Genomic DNA, 17,500 nt, shown 5'->3' with positions numbered 1-17,500 from the left:
CACAACACTGACCTCTTTCCTACTCTCTCTCTCTCTCTCTCTCTCTCTCTCTCTCTCTCTCTCTCTCTCTCTCTCTCTCTCTCTCTCTCTCTCTCTCTCTCTCTCTCTCTCCTGCGTGAAGTGGAGGTAATATTGCGCCAAAACTCCACATGATACGTCAGGTCACTTCGTCTTTTTCTTTCTTTTCTTTTCCCTTTTTTTCAGGATTTTTTTTTTTTAGTCCTTACCTTTCCAGGAAGGTTGCGAGTATTTAGATTTTTTTTTTTTCAAGTTTGGTTTCTTTTCACTCTTATTTCTTTTGTAGTAAAACATGGAAGCTTTTGCGATAGATAATTTTTTTTTCCTATTTTCTTTCATTTTGTTTATTTTTTTCTTTCCTTTGTTTATATATATATATATATATATATATATATATATATATATATATATATATATATATATATATATATATATATATATATATATATTTATATAACTTTTTTTTTTTCAACCCCATATGCTGCCAACCTATGTCAGTCTCGTGTTGTTGCTATGGTTGTTTTTGTGATGGTGTTGTGGTGATGATGGTGGTGGTGGTACTGGTGGTGGTGGTGGCGTTTGTGGTGCGTATATGCGTGGTAGTGGGGAAGGGTTAGCTGTCGCAGTTGTCATCTTTTTTTTGACTGGCGTTAACATGACACAGTATATCCCAGACCTCGTGCTCACCCGCATCTGCCTGTCATTATATTGTTTTCATTCTTATTGTCTTTTTCTTTTTCTTTTTCTTTTTAAAAGTCTTTTCCTGGTGTTGAAATGCCACGGTGTGGATGTTATTCTTTTATGATTGCTTTTGCTTGTTGTTGTTGTTGTTGTTGTTGTTGTTTTTGTTGTTGTTGTTGTTGTTGTTGTTTGGTCTTATTGCATGTTTGTACTCTTTATTGTTCCTGATAATGTGATTGTAAGTGTTTTTTTGTTGTGTTTGTTTGTTTGTTTTGTTGTTGTTGTTGTTGTTGTTGTTGTTATTGTTGCTCTTGTTGTTGTCGTTCCTGGTTATTTAGAAAATATAGATGTAAATGCCAATGACACCGTGCAGAGCATAAAGAATAAAAAACAAGGTCTCCATCGTTACAAATACTGAACTATTAAAACTTACAGCTTACAAGATACGACGCGGAAATAAAAGGACACAAACCAGCTACACTACAATGATGGTGCCGATGACGATGATGACGGTAATAATAATAATTTTAATGATAATAATAATAGTAATAATAATAATTAATAATATAATAATAATAATAATAATAATAATAATAATAATAAAAATAATAACAACAACAACATTACCACTTCAGCACGTATCGCCTCACGCGGGGAGCAGGGGTGGGAGGGGCACAGGTCTTTCTTCTTTTTCATGCAGTTTTCTTTTTTATACCTATTTAGCATAACCACACTTCCAGCCTCCGCTGGTCCCCCCTACCCTCTCTCTCTTAATCCTTCCCGACGCCGCCCTTCCTCCCAGTCGGAAGCTTTCATCCTGCTGATAGGTAGTAAAGCCTGTGTGAAGAAGTGAGTGCTTCACCAACTTTTTTCAGTGACATAATTTGATTGATGTCTATGTTGAGAGTGGACTTGAATTACGAATAAAGCAATCCGTGGTTCTCTGGGCTGAGTCATTCTCGTGCTGCAGGATGGACAGGTGTAATGGTGTGTTGTTATTGTTGTTGTTGTCGGTGGTGGTGGTGGTGGTGCAGCACAGGGGAGGGTTCCAGAAGGCTGCTCCATAACCAAGGAATTCCTGCCTCTGTAAAGTTCTGTGATCTTACCTACTGCTATTTGTACTCCACGACATACTCCCACAAGTCAACAGTTATCTAATTATCACTGTGGGATGAACGTTCACATTAGAATGAGCAGCAGTTTTTCTTATTGAACTTTTGGTGCTGCATGAACACAGGAAGGGAAATGATGTGTTCAAATATATCTTGTTTACCGTTGGGGTTTCATGGCGTAGTGACAGTCTTGGGAACCCAGTGTGTGTGGGATGCCAGCGGTCATATCCCATACAAAATACAATAAATAAATAACGTTATGAAAATAATTCACATCATAATTCTGTAATACGTACTGGCGTGAACATAAGGTGGTTAAATAGAGCAAGTTTACAAAAAAGATGGGGAAGATGGGGAAATAGACCAACTTTAAAAAAAAGAAAAAGGGCCCTCGTGGCCCAGTGGGTAGAGTGATGCACTTTGAGTTTGGCGTGAGGGAAGTGAGGGACGCGTAGGTTCGAACCCCCCTCTCGGAACTCACAAAAACCTTGAAAGAGCATCCCTCCATCACCATGTGTGATGGAACTGCCCACGGGGAGGAGGGGAGGTGAGTGCGCAGCACCTCCCTACCCCTCCCCAGGGGAGGAAGGCACCGCCTTACCGGCCCCCGGGAGAGCAAGGGAGGTGAGTGCACAGCGCTTCCCTTCTCTCCCCTACCTAACCCTGGCAAGTCTACGGACTACCAGGCAAAAAAAAAAAAAAAAAAAAAAAAAAAAAAAAAAAAAAAAAAAAAAAAAATATATATATATATATATATATATATATATATATATATATATATATATATATATATATATATATATATATATATATATATATATATAAAATAAAGGTAAGTGCATAGCACTTCTCTTCTCTCCACCTAACAGGAAAAAAAATAGAAATATAAAGGTGAGTGCATAGCATTTCTCTTCTCTTCCAACCTACCAGGCAAAAGATAGAAAAAAATAAATAAATAAAGAATTAAGGTGAGTGCATAGCACTTCCCTTGTCTCCTAACCTACCACGCAAAAAAAAGAAAAAATAAATAAAAATAAATAAATAAATAAAAATAAATAAAAACCTCCTTACCACCTCGGACCTCGGGAGAGCAAGGGAGGTGAGTGCACAGCACTTCCCTTCTCTCCCCAAGTCTACGGACTGCCAGACCAAAAAGAATAAGATATATATAGGTATAAAAAAATAATAAAAATAATAAAAAAAATAAGTAAATAAAACAAAAACAATAAAACTCCTACTCCCCCCTCAATAAAACTGACTGAGTCTGGCAATCAACAATAAATAATAAAAATAAAACAATACCAACTGACTGACCCTGACAACCCCAAAGACCACCACCCACCTGGGAAGCACGGGAGGTGAGTGTGCAGCACCTCCCTACCCTTCCCAGTCTCCCAGTTTGACTTTGACCACCAATCTGACTCATCCTACCAACTCCAAAGAGCAACTCCAACTGTACAGACCACCACCACCACCACCCTTCTGATCTCGGCAAGGTGAGTGCGTAGCACTTCCCTGGACTGACCCTGACTGACTGACCCTGGCAACTCCAAAAACAACCAACCTGACTGACTTACAGATATGTAATCACCTAACTGACTGGCCCTGGGGAGCATGGGAGGTGAGTGTGCAGCACCTCCCTACACTTCCCAGTCTCCCAGTTTGACCTGACTCATCCTGGCAACTTCAAAGAACAACTCCAAATGTACAGACCAACAGTACCTCCTACTCTGTGTCCCACTCTGACCCTGATCCATACATCCCTACATCCTACCCTGTCCTGGCTAGGTGAGTGCGTAGCACTTCCCTACCACCTGCCTTACTGACCCTGGCAACCATAAAAACAACCAACCTGACTGACCTACAAATCTTACTGTAATCTGGCAACAGACCACCAAACTGACTGACTCTGGGGAGCATGGGAGGTGAGTGTGCAGCACCTCCCTACCCTTCCCAGTCTCCCAGTTTGGCTTTGACCACCAATGTGACTCATCCTACCAACTCCAAATGTACAGACCAGCACCACCACCCCTCTGATCTTGGCAAGGTGAGTGCGTAGCACTTCCCTTGACTGAGTGGGCCTGACTGACTGACCCCCGCAACTCCAAAAACAACCAATCTGACAAATGTTACAAATGTAACCTGGGAAGCACGGGAGGTGAGTGTGCAGCACCTCCCTACCCTTCCCAGCCTTCTAGTTTGACTTTGATCCCCAATCTGACTCATCCTAGGAACTCTAATTGTACCGACCACCACCAGTACTCCCCACCCTGGCAACTGATCCTGGCAAGGTGAGTGCGTAGCACTTCCCGTGACTCATCCTGGCAACTCCAAAGACCCACCATCCTGACCGCCCCTGGGAAGCACGGGAGGTGAGTGTGCAGCACCTCCCTACACTTCCCAGTCTCCCAGTTTGACTTTGACCACCAATGTGACTCATCCTACCAACTCCAAATGTACACACCACCATCACCACCACCCCTCTGATCTTGGCAAGGTGAGTGCGTAGCACTACCCTTGACTGACGGGGCCTGACTGACTGACCCCGGCAACTCCAAAAACAACCAACCTGACTGATGTTACAAATGTAACCTGGGGAGCATGGGAAGTGAGTGTGCAGCACCTCCCTACCCTTCCCAGTCTTCCACCAACCTGACTGGGGAGCAAGGGAGGTGAGTGTGCAGTACTCCTACTATCCCCACTCTGAATACCCTATCACCAACCAATTCAGACCACCAAACTGTCTTAGAAGAACAAGAACAGGAAGCAACGCCATCAGAGGAAGAAGAAGCAGCAGCAGCAGCATTACCGCCATCAGAGGAAGAAAACAAGAAAAAGAAGCAAAGAAAAAGAATTACCACCACTGTTATCGGAGGAAGAAACAGCAGCGTCACCGCCATCAGAGGAAGAAACATATATATGTAAACTACGACTGGTCAAACTTTCTGTGGCACCAGGCTAAGTTCGACCTGTGATGGGCTGTGTTTAGCGACGCCTTGAGATGAGAGGGAAAAAAGTTCCAGGGGTTCATGGAAGGAAAGTACGCTAACAGGGGACTGATTGTGAAAGTGCCAGGCAAGGCTGCTGCTTCAGACATCCACACTTCAACTTCAACTATGCATGCGAGAATGTTGCTGTGTTCTTCCTCCTATTCCTCCTCCTTTTTTCTTCCGCAGAAGACTGTCTTATTACTCCGTCCAAAGGCGGCAGTTCTTGTATAAGACTTGCAAACCTGTGTCCACTCATCCCAACTATCCAGAAATATATCTAATCTTCTAAAGGTCTGGCATCACGTGTTCAAGAGATTTATGTGTATTTTTTTTATTTATTTATGGTGGTGGTGGTGGTGGTGAAGGTGTACATCTAGAATGAGAGTGAGCGTCTTTGTGTTTCCTCCACCGGGACGAAGAAAGAGAACAGGGATTCCTCATACTCCAGGAATTGCCTTTGTTTCCAGAAAACATTGAATAGTAAAGAAAAATTATTATTTGCTAGTTTTATCAAACTTTCTGTGGCACCAGGCTAAGTTTGACCTGTGATGGGCTGTGTTTAGAGATATCGCAGTTTTTCACACTTGAGAGTATGTTTCAGTCTTATAATGAACGTACAAACTACAGCAGGAAACCAAAATAATGCCAAAAATGGAAGCATGGATTAAAGGATGCCAAATGTATAAAGACATTAATAGTTTTAAATACTGAAGGAAAGACGGTAATTGTATTTCTTGCTACACATTTATATTTAACAAGTGAAGACAGACGTAGGTTGAAAACCAGCCCGGGAAGGAATGTCTGGCGCGTGGCGCTCCTCAAGGCGTCTTGCCTCGCCGGCACAACAATACATAAAGGACTGAGATGTGAATTAACACTGAAAGAACACTGGCCGGTGAGGTGCTCCTGCAGGGCCGAGGTGGACAGGTGTTTGTCCAGGATGCCTCGTGTTACTTCTCACCGCGTGTTTTATCTGTTAGAGATTATTACACTTAATATGCTGCTGTTGCTGCTGCTGCTGCTGCTGGTGCTGCTGAAGCTGGTGCTGCTGCTGCTGTTGCCGTCGCTGATCTTGCTGCTCTTGTTGGTATTGCTGCTTTTACTTCCTTCAACAATAACAACCAGAACAACTGCTTCTGCTGCTGCTGCTGCTGCTGCTGCTGCTGCTGCTGCTGCTGCTGCTGCTGCTGCTGCTGCTGCTGCTACTACTACTACTACTACTACTACTACTACTACTACTACTACTACTACTACTACTGCTGCTGCTGCTGCTGCTGCTGCTGCTGCTGCTGCTGCTGCTAAACTTTACAAAAGTCACCACTGCTGTTTTTGCCGTCGTTCGTGCTGTGCCTCTAATCGTCGTCGTCCTCGTTCTCATCGTCGTCGTCGTAACAGTAGCATCGCCTGTCAGAGTAAAAAGACTATATATATATATATATATATATATATATATATATATATATATATATATATATATATATATATATATATATATATATATATATATATATAAGTACTAGTAGTTGATAACTTTGTGATATATAAATGTATAGCAACGCGTTTCACGAGTTTGCAATTATAATTAGGATCATTTACTTTATTTCAACTTATATTCAATTCCTTTATAGTGTATGACAGTAATACATAACTTCAAAACAATGTTATCCAAGAATACTCTTGAAATTTAGAGCTCATTTCGTACTCTTTGTCTGTTACAGTTTTGTGTACATGCATTTTTTTTTTTTTTATCATAGGAAATGGAAATTTTTCTGGTAATATAAATATTACATATTACAAACATTAAAACGTGCACAACACCCACGACTCTGGGTATTGCAAATGTTTTTTTTTTTTTTGTATTTACAAGCGCATTTATAGTAATGTGATAAATAATTAAACTGCTGGTAATTATATATATATATATATATATATATATATATATATATATATATATATATATATATATATATATATATATATATATATATATATATATATATATATATATATATATATATATATATATATATATATATATATATATATATATATATATATATATATATATATATATATATATATATATATATATATATATATATTTAACGGTATTGCAGAATGCTCAAGCCTATAGTTTATAGACATAATGATTTTATCTCATCATCCTGTTGCCGGCTGCATCACGCACTCAAAGACGATATCCAAGATTCCTGGTCAGAGCTCCAGTGTCATCTACTTTCAGACTCCCCAAGATTTAGTGAATACCTCGAGTACTGACATGTCACGATCACACGTGGATATGGATACTTGGGCAGTGTGTGAGCTTTCAGTGCCTTCATGGGAGATCATATATAAGAGAGAGAGAGAGAGAGAGAGAGAGAGAGAGAGAGAGAGAGAGAGAGAGAGAGAGAGAGAGAGAGAGAGAGAGAGAGAGAGCACTGCTAATAATTAGTTGGGTAACGCACAACATGCCTGGAGTCAGCGGGGATCAGGTGCCAGAACAGGAGAGAGTGGGAGGCTGGGAGTAGTTTCCTTTGCAAGAAGACATTCTGATACACGTAATGAATTGCAGGTTTAGGTATTTATAGAAAGTGCAGTCGTTATCTCCTCGTTATCTCTACTTTGCCGTGGAAATCTCTCTCTCTCTCTCTCTCTCTCTCTCTCTCTCTCTCTCTCTCTCTCTCTCTCTCTCTCTCTCTGTACCTGCCTTGGACAGTAAGCAATTAGTTGTTCTAGTGGCGGTGTTCCTGAAATAGAAATACTGAAAAGCACACTCCATCTTTTAATACCCAATTAGCGTGGCTTCCTGATGGGAGGTACGGTAGAGCACGCTTTCGTTTGTAAGCCAAGGGAAAGTAAGCGTCTTTCCTCCTCAGACCCTCACTAGCGCCAGGATTAGCTGTGTGCCGGGGAGTGCTGGTGAGCCGTGAGTAATGTTCACTCTTAGATACACGTGCAATGTAATGTATCTCCCTGTCATTATTTTTGTTTATTATTTATTATTATTTATTATGTTTATTATATTGATACTTGTTTTTGTCTTTTCCCTTCCTTCCTTCCTTCCTTCCTTCCTTCCTTCCTTCCTTCCTTCCTTCCTTCCTTCCTTCCTTCCTTTCTTCCTTCCTTCCTTCCTTCCTTCTTTCCTGCCTCCCTGAGTGCCTGCCTGCCTGCCGTCACCCTTATATTCCTGTTTTTTCATTTTATCCTTCCTTCTCTTTGCTATATATATATATATATATATATATATATATATATATATATATATATATATATATATATATATATATATATATATATATATATATATATATATATATATATATATATATATATATACTCTCTCTCTCTCTCTCTCTCTCTCTCTCTCTCTCTCTCTCTCTCTCTCTCTCGGGAGTTCGTTGATGAATTGGCATGTTCTCATGACTCTCTACCAGTATTTATTGGTGTTTCATCTTTTTCTATCCTGCATGAGTCTGCTCCCGGGAATTAGGTATGGTAGTTGTACGGTGATAAATAATATTTCAAGGCGATCTTTGCAATATTTTCCTATATCTATGAAAGCTTTCGTTACTGTGGAGTGTGGCTCGAATATTATTATTGTTTTTTTTAATATAAATATTTTCGTTATATTTGTCCAGCACATTTTTGTTTATGCGCTAAGAAAGTGACCATTTAAATCCCGAAGTTTAATTTAATTTGTATAAAGAAGTTTAAATTAGAGAGCGAAATGAAGAAGGACTCCTTAACGTGTGGAAAGTGCCTGCCAACCTACTATGGAGGGTGTGCTGCGTAAATCATGATTGTATAGGAGCGTGATGTAACCTGTTCACACTGATACCACTTACAGACAAGCCTTCAAGTACCTTGGTATTTCGTAGTAGTGGTTTAAATAATGTTTTGACTTGTTTAGGTAATCATCAGAGAGAGAGAGAGAGAGAGAGAGAGAGAGAGAGAGAGAGAGAGAGAGAGAGAGAGAGAGAGAGAGAGAGAGAGAGAGAGAGAGAGAGAGAGAGAGAGAGAGAGAGAGAGAGAGAGAGAGAGAGAGAGAGAGAGAGAGAGAGAGAGAGAAGGGACAGGTAGGCAGGAAAACAGACGGTCAAACAGACAGGCAGGGAGGCAAGCAAGCAAGCAAGCAAGCAAGCAAGCAAGCAAGCAAGGAGGCAGACAGACTAACGGGCGGGGCAAGAGGTGGATGGACATACAAAAAAGAAAGAAAGAATGCAGGCAGACAGACAGGGTGACAGGGAAATAGTCAGGCTAACTTGAAGAGGATAGGCAGGCAAAGAAGCAGGCAGACAGGCAGGCAGGCAAAAATAGAAGGCAAGGAAGCAGACAGACAGACAGACAAATAGACAGAGGGACAGATGGATGTGCGGGCAGGCACAGACATGGACAAAGTAGTTTTAAATAGCGGCAGAAACTGGAATATTTCATTCCAATGAATATATTTTCACAATTTTTTTGTAAAATACTTTAATAAATAGTTTATCGTGCCCTGCAGTGAGTACTTAACCAAAAGTCTAACTGAATTAGTCAGTGGGATATTAATACAGCATAATGTTTGCACAATATAAACGTATGCCTCTTCCGTTACTCGTATATTCTTTCGTGATAACAATTACTGTAAGCGAAGAAAATGCAAACATAGTGACCTAACTATATTTTTCTCTCATGGCCTCGTATTTACGGTATGCCATTTTTCGTGCACAATACGTAGTTGTCATTGATTTCCTAAAACTACTAAATATACCAGAAGACAGACCTACTGACCCATACTCGTAAATATTGTTCCACTCGTAATGTTACACCACACACACACACACACACACACACACACACACACACACACACACACACACACACACACACACATACACACACACACACACACACACACACACACACACACACACACACACCGTCTTGACCTCATACGGGCAGGACGTGTGACCTTGGCGCTCTCGAGCAGCCTCGGCCAACTTGTTGGCCTTCCCCGCCCCCTAGTGATAGTGACCTCAGTTTGTTTTGTTTTTTTACTTTTCTGTTTTCAACTTTTAGCGTTTAGTTTGAGGCTCGACCTGGTGGGATTGTTGTTTTTGTGAACACTTGTAGCGAATGCGTGTGATACATAAAGAAAAATGAGTGCTTCAGTGCAAACATACGAACGCAATTACCTCCTGCGTCGTAGACGAGGATCTGGGTACCCGCCACCCAACGTGATACAGTGCCTTAAGTCCTTAAAACTATTTCGAAACCGTGGATCGAGAGGAGGCAAAAGTGTGGTGCGTCCCATCAAGGTAGTGACCTCCAGTGCCAGAGACGACCGCAGGGTGGAGAAGAGGGAATACAAACACTTTGAGGTGCCGAGAACGTGGTATAGTCTTCCCTCACTCCTCTTATTTAATGCAACGTCTCTGGCCAACAAGATGGACGAAGTGATTGTGACGGTGAGATCTACTTGTGCGGACATTGTGGCGGTTACTGAGGCGTGGCAGATTGTTCCTGAGGTGTGCACGATGCAGGACTACCAGCTATACCATCACCTCAGGTCAGGGCGCAGGGGGGGGGGAGTGGCCGTCTTCTGCCGCTCTGCCCTCAGCCCCTCACACCTCCCTGTCGATATTCCTGCCGGTGTGGAGGCCCTGTGGGTGAGAGTCACGCCCCCCCTCCCATCCCAACAACACGGCCTCCATCATAGTCTGCGTCGTGTACCACCCCCCACGAGCCGCCACTGCACAGTTGCTCACCGCTCACATCATCAACACTGCTGATGCCCTGAGGGTGAGGTATCCTGCTGCCAAGCTGGTCATCTGTGGGGACTTCAACAGATTAGATATCAACGATATCCTACACCAGCTACACCTCACCCAGGTCGTGGACTTCCCCACCCACCAGCAAGCCATCCTCGACCTTATCCTCACAGACCTGGGCCAGCAGTACTCGCCACCCAAGCCGCTGCCTCCCATGGGACGGAGCACCCACCTCTCCATACTGTGGTCACCCACACCCACCACCTCGACCCCCCGGTCAGCTGTCACCAGGACCCACCGCCCCATGCCTGACTCAGCCATGAGGGAGTTTGGGCAGTGGGTGACACAACACCCGTGGACCGAGGTGCTGGATGAGGAGGACGTCCACTTAAAATGGCAAAACTACGTCGCCACTACTACAGCAGCCTTCCACCACTACTTCCCAGCCAAGAGCGTCACAACGCACCCGTCTGATGCTCCCTGGATGACGCCCCGCATTAAAAGACTCATGCGTCAGCGGACCTGGGCGTTCCACTCCTGCCCGGTCCTTTACAGGAAACTAAGAAACAGAGTAATCAGGGAGATTAAGAATGCAAAGGCAAGCTATTACCCAGACAAGATACACCACCTCAAGCTGACCAACAACAGACAGTGGTACGCTAAGATCAAAGCTTTGTGTGGCTTACAAAAGCACACTTCATCCCTTCCTTGCACCTCACACCTTCCTGCTAATCTCGCGGCTCAGGAGATGAACGATCACTTTGCTGCTATCTGTCAAACCTTTCCTCCCCTCCACACCACTCCGCTTCCTGCCTATCTGCCCGCTCCCTCCCCTCCACACACTGTCCAGGAGATGGATGTTTTTAAGAGAATACTTAAATTTAAACCAAGATCCACCACACCCACTGACCTTCCTATAAAAATTTACAAGGAATTTGCTGTAGAGCTAGCAACACCGCTATGCTCCATAATAAACGCCTCACTCTCCCAACACTCTTGCCCCGCGGACTGGAAGACATCTTATGTCACTCCCATCCCCAAAACTTCCAGTCCTCAGTCACTCAATGACCTCAGGCCAGTCTCTATCACCCCCATCCCTAGCCTTATTTGTGAAGATTTTGTATATGACTGGGCATACACCAAAATTTGTAACACCGTGGATATCAGACAATTCGGAAATATTAAAGCCACCTCCACCTCACATTACCTGACCAGCTTCCTTGAATTCATCCACAGCCACCTGGACAAGCGAAACACCTCTCTAGCTGTTGCTTTTGTCGACTTCAAAAAAGCCTTTGATCTAGTTGATCACACTGTTGTCATCAGCAAGGCAGTAAGTCTGGGTCTCCCTCCTAATCTGATAGCGTGGCTAGCCGACTTCCTCACAGGGAGACGTCAGGCCGTTCGCTATCAGGGCTCTGTCTCTAATTTCCAACAGCTGACATGTGGAGTCCCCCAGGGGACCAAGATGGGTCCTCTATGCTTCCTCCTCCTCATCAACGACGCCCTCACCGACACCCCCCATCGCTGGAAGTATGTGGACGACTGCACCGTGGGCGTCCCAGTTTCCAACAAGAACCCGGACTACTCGCCACTGCAAGCAATTCTGGAGCGACTGCAGACGTGGACAGAGGAGAGCAGGATGACCATCAACCACAGCAAAACTGTGGTGATGCATTTCTGTACCTCCTCTGTACCAGTGCCCCCTCCCCGGCTCACAGTGGGCCCTCACCCCCTCCAGGTGGTCCAATGTGCCAAGCTTCTCGGAGTCACGGTGGACGACCAGCTGACCTGGAAGCAGCATGTCGCCAGCACCGTGAGATCAGCTACCTACAGGCTGTACATGCTGCGCAGACTCAGGTCGCTGGGGACGCCGACAGATGAGTTAAGGGGGGTGTACCTCACCTTCATCCTCCCCAAACTCATGTACGCCTCCCCAGCGTGGTCCTCCTCCCTCACACACACTCAACAGCTACAGCTAGAGAGTGTGCAGAAAAGGGCGTGCAGGGTCATCCTTGGCCCTGCATACACCACCTATGAAGAAGCCCTGACCACCCTGAGTCTGTCCAGAATATCCACCAGGCACCGAGAGGCTCTGGAGAAGTTTGGGAAGGGACTACTGCATCATCCGCGTCTCAGAGACATGCTGCCGCCCGACGCGCCTCGCCCTGTCCGTGCCACCAGACACCACAACAAAATAACGCCCCTGAAGGCGCCGCGCACGGACCGGTACAGACTCAGTGCGATTCCCACCATGGTGCGAGCCATCAATCGATAGTATTTCCCTCCTAGATTAGTCTTACCGTTAGGATTAATGTTAAGTTTTTCCCCATCCCCTATGTACATTTTCAGTTTGTCAACTGCCTAAATAATAAACCGTTTATTATTATTATTATTATTACACACACACAACATTAATACAAATAGATGCGCTGCAACAAAGCAACAGAGATTGGGATGCTCATTCTTACAGAGCATTATAGTGAACATGTGAGGCAGAGATAAACAGACAGACGCAGACAGACAGATTGATTTAAAACACTTAGTAACATGTACTTGTTATAAGCAATTCTAAGTGACCATTACTTTCCCGTTCATTCCCATTCATTGAAGCATTTCAGTGTTGAGACGCAAAGGTAGTGTAAGTGTTGAGGCAGCGGTGGTAGTGGCCCCTTCACCTCGCAGCGAGGCAGGAAGGGGAGGCGAGGGACACCAGCAGTGACTGGCCTGAAGGCGCCTTGCGTCCCGCCTCCTCTGTGCGACCCTCTCCCTTGATTGCCTTCATGCATCAATCGCAGCATGACTTGTGCTCCTCCTCTTCAGTCTCACTTAACTACCACCTTCATATTCTAGACACCGCTGAATGTTGGCAAGCTTTACATTTATTATTTTTGCTTCTTTTTATTTTCTTATTTGATCTTGTTATATATGTAATGGTGTTTGTTCGTTTTATTTTGTTGCAGCTGTTGTGCATATTTAACATTCTCAGCGTTTGAAGTGTGTTCTGTTTTCAGTGTTGTTTTCCATGTATCCATGTGTTCTTGCTTGGAGGAATTTGACACGTTTTATTTATGACATTTCGTGTTTTTGTTCAGTATTTATTCTTTCCTCTTTTGTTCATGTGTATGTTGTTAACTCATGCAGTAAATGATTTCTGGTGGTTCTGTTTATGATGCTTCATTTTTAGCTCTTTTTAGAATAGTGAAGCTGCATCACTTTTTTATGTGGATGTTTTGATATTTTCAGGAAAGGATGGCAGGTGGTGCCGCGGTGAACACTCCCAACACATGCAGGAGGAAAGTGAGTACCTGCTTCATTACATCATGTGCCCTCTATTTTGGATTTTTTTTTTTTCATTTCAACTGAAACCTGTTGCCTGCCTTTCTCCTGTCAGCTTCCCACGAATCTGTGAAGGAAAGAAAGGATGTGCTTCCATGGTATCGTGTCAGTAGTGTTATCCATTGAAGGATTAGTTTAAACCTTTTTCCAATGCGTTGTTTTTGTCTCCCATTTTTCTGCCTTCCTAGCGTATATATGTGAAAGAAGACAGAATGTAAATTTAGTCTATAATGTTCATTGCAACATCTTACAGGAAAAAAGTCCTTTGAGGATTGACCGAGAATCTTTTTCAAAACTATAATTTTTGTATTCCAGTCTTCGTGTGCTTATTTTAATGTATGCATAGAGAAAAGAAGGATACGAAATCATATGTTTTCTATAATGGTGTCATCTTTTTGGTATAAATATTTACTTAGAGATTCAATTGAAACCTAACAATTAGCTGTCATTTTTGCGTTCGTTATATATATATATATATATATATATATATATATATATATATATATATATATATATATATATATATATATATATATATATATTTTTTTTTTTTTTTTTTTATGTACGTATATATGAGTGAAGAAAGGAAAGATGCAATTACAAAAAACTTTCCACAATAATAGGAATATTCACTTGAGGTCTTTTTTAGGTAACAAATATCAGATTTTCTAATTTATATGTCTATTTATCCTTTACTGTGTTTTACTGTTATGTAGATTAATAATATTTTGCACGTTATGATAAAGTGACCTTGGAAACTATTACTGTAACACATTTCATTTAGTGTGAATTTGGTTTCCACGTAAGAAAAAAAAAAAAAAAAAACTCTCCTTCTATGGAGAAAAGATATTTATATTTTCTTTGTTCAATTGGTATTGATATTATTTTTAACTCTGATTTCCCGGGAAGCGTTACCACCATGATATTTGTGACCTAACCTAAGGTAACTTTTTAGCGTCATAACCTTTGTTGCAGCTTTATTCAAGTAAAATCAAAGAGAGGAAAGCTTGTATAGTTCTGTGAAGTGTTCTTATTTGTCTCTGTGTGTGTTGATTGTCGCCTTGAAAAGTCAAGGTGACGTGGGCCTTGATGACTAGAGCCGGCCCACACTATTAGTTTTCCTCACGTTTTTATTTTCCTTGTCAGCGAATGAAAGATAATTTATGATTTTCTTAATCATTTAGTAACGTATTTAATATCTTTGGAGGGATCATTCCCGTAGCGGAGCGAGGGGGCTCTATTTTTGTTACCGCACATCTGTACACCCCACCGCTCCCGCCTGGCCCTGGAGGGCACAACGATGATTTGGCCAGGAGCACCTTTTGATGTCCATCGTATATAAAAGTTTCGATTTCATTTTCGGAAACACTTCTTGGTAACTTTTGAAGGCGTATCTTTGTTATTTTATTTAATTTCTTCGTCAGACTCACCTTTTTTTGCTGTATTTTGCATATTTCGATTTATCGGCATGTGGGCGAAGGTTTCTGCCTCGCAACTCGCACAACTATCGCCTCATCACTACGGATCGAGCTCGAGCGCACAAAATGTGCCAATTATTTGCCATAACTCACTTCATATACGGGAAAGGGTTGTGGGAAGAAGGTGTTGTGAGGAGTAAACATAGGAGAAATTAGTTAAATCTAGAAAGGTAGCTAGCTCAGGGAAGATGAGAAATAGCTTAAGTATTTACCACACAAAATGTAGCAGTATTTTGAATAAAATAGACTTGCTTAGAAGAATAGTGTGTGTAGAGAAATTTGATATCATTGCTTTAACTGAAACTTGGTTAGATATGTGAGGAAAAGTATTTAATCCAGAGGTCAAGATAGATGGTTATACATTGTTCTATAAAGATAGGGAAAATAGGAGAGGAGGAGGCGTCGCGTTATACGTTAGGGAAACATTACAGTGTTGTATTAACAGTAGATTTAAAACAGATAGGAAAGCAGTAGTAGTACAGCAATGTACAGTAGTGGGAGTAGTGTACAGATCACCGACCAGTACAAAGGAAATTAACACCTCACTGTGGCAGGAAATAAATAGAGCAGGCAGGTACAGTCAGGTATGTGTGGTAGGAGATTTTAATTTTAGGAATATTGACTGGAGTCTAATGGTGGGTAAGAAGGAAGCAGAATTTTTTAAGGTAATTCAGGATAATTTTTTAAAACAGGTAGTCGTAGAACCCACAAGGGGGAATAATATTCTAGATTTAATTCTTACTAACAGGGAGGAAGCAATCACGTAGGTAGAGGTTGGAGGACAGCTAGGTAACATTGACCATAGGGAAATTAGATACAATTTAAAATGGGAAGAAACTTTTAGAAGCAAAAACACTAGTAAAATACTTGACTTTAGGAGAGCAGAATTTGAGGAATTAAAAAGGTACCTCCAAGGAGTTGACTGGCAACGGATGCAGGGTGAGGTCAGGTCCGGGACGGAGTTGAGAGAGATAAGGCAAGATGTGAGAGGTGAGGTGAGGTGTGAGGGTGTAGGACAAGAGGAGGTAAGATGTGTTCCGAAGGGGCGGAGGAGAGAGGGAGGGGTATATGGGTGTGAGTATGGTGGAATGTCAGTTCATGCTGAAATGAGAGAGGTGAGGTCGAGGCGAGTAGATGAGCGAGTAGAGAGGATGGTAGGGGCCGAGATGAGGGAATTAGGTGAAGTAAATGTAGATGAATTGTATAAATATTTCGTAGATAAAGTTCATACAGGTCAGTTAGCATATATCCCGTATAGGGCAATAAGATCACAGAAAAATTATCCTAAATGGATGACTGCTAGATTAAAACATTATATAGGGTGGAAGAGAAGTATATATAGGACATTAAGGGCAGTTGAAGAAGTTGTAAGGTCACAATATAATGAATTAGTTAGAACAGTCATGAAGTTAACGAGGAAAGCTAAGGGCAATTATGAATTAAGTGTAGCCAGCCATGTGAAGACGGACCCCAAGGGATTTTATCAGGAATAGAGGACGAAGAATAAGGATACTATAGGTCCATTAAAGGCAGCAGATGGGGAACTGGTTAGTTCTGGGAAGGAGATTAGTAAAATTCTGAATGAGTATTTTTCATCTGTCTTCACCCAGGAAAACATGCAGGATATGCCAGATAGTGAACAGATGTTTAGAGCAGATGAGAATGAGAAGCTGACAGATATTTCCATAAGTAGAGAGATAGTGGAACAGGAGATAGATAGGCTAAAAAAAGTTCAAGACACCAGGACCCGATGAAATATATCTCAGAGTACTTAAGGAATGCAAAGAGGTTATTAGTGAGCTGTTAGTCTCTGTCTTTCGGAAATCACTTGAGTCAGGTGAGGTACCAGTAATGTGGAAGCAGGCTAATGTAGTACCCATCTTTAAGAAAGGAGATAAAACTTTAGCGTCTAACTATAGATCTGTCAGCTTAAATTCAGTTATAGGTAAAATATTAGAGTTAATAAGAGCGAGGAACATTAGGGAACATTTAGACAAACATAACTTGATAAATTAATCACAGCATGGCTTCACGAAGGGGAAGTCTTGCATGACAAACTTGTTAAGTTTTTACAGTAAAGTGTACGAGGCAGTAGATAATGGTGATAGTTATGATATCTTGTATCTGGACTT

The 17,500-nt window shown here is 42.1% G+C and overlaps 1 long non-coding RNA gene across 1 annotated transcript in view; it reads left to right on the top strand.

Annotated features, from left to right (window-relative positions):
• LOC135102197 (uncharacterized) overlaps positions 1-17,500 on the top strand; it is a 56,318-nt gene that overhangs the window by 14,355 nt on the left and 24,463 nt on the right. The window contains exon 2 of the long non-coding RNA XR_010269586.1: positions 13,798-13,851. This is a non-coding gene — a long non-coding RNA (uncharacterized LOC135102197). The remainder of the gene's footprint in view (positions 1-13,797; positions 13,852-17,500) is intronic.

Source organism: Scylla paramamosain, chromosome 7, assembly GCF_035594125.1.
Source record: "Scylla paramamosain isolate STU-SP2022 chromosome 7, ASM3559412v1, whole genome shotgun sequence".
Lineage (NCBI taxonomy): Eukaryota > Metazoa > Arthropoda > Malacostraca > Decapoda > Portunidae > Scylla > Scylla paramamosain.
Note: the sequence above shows the minus strand (reverse complement) of the source record. Positions and strands in the feature narration are given on the sequence as shown.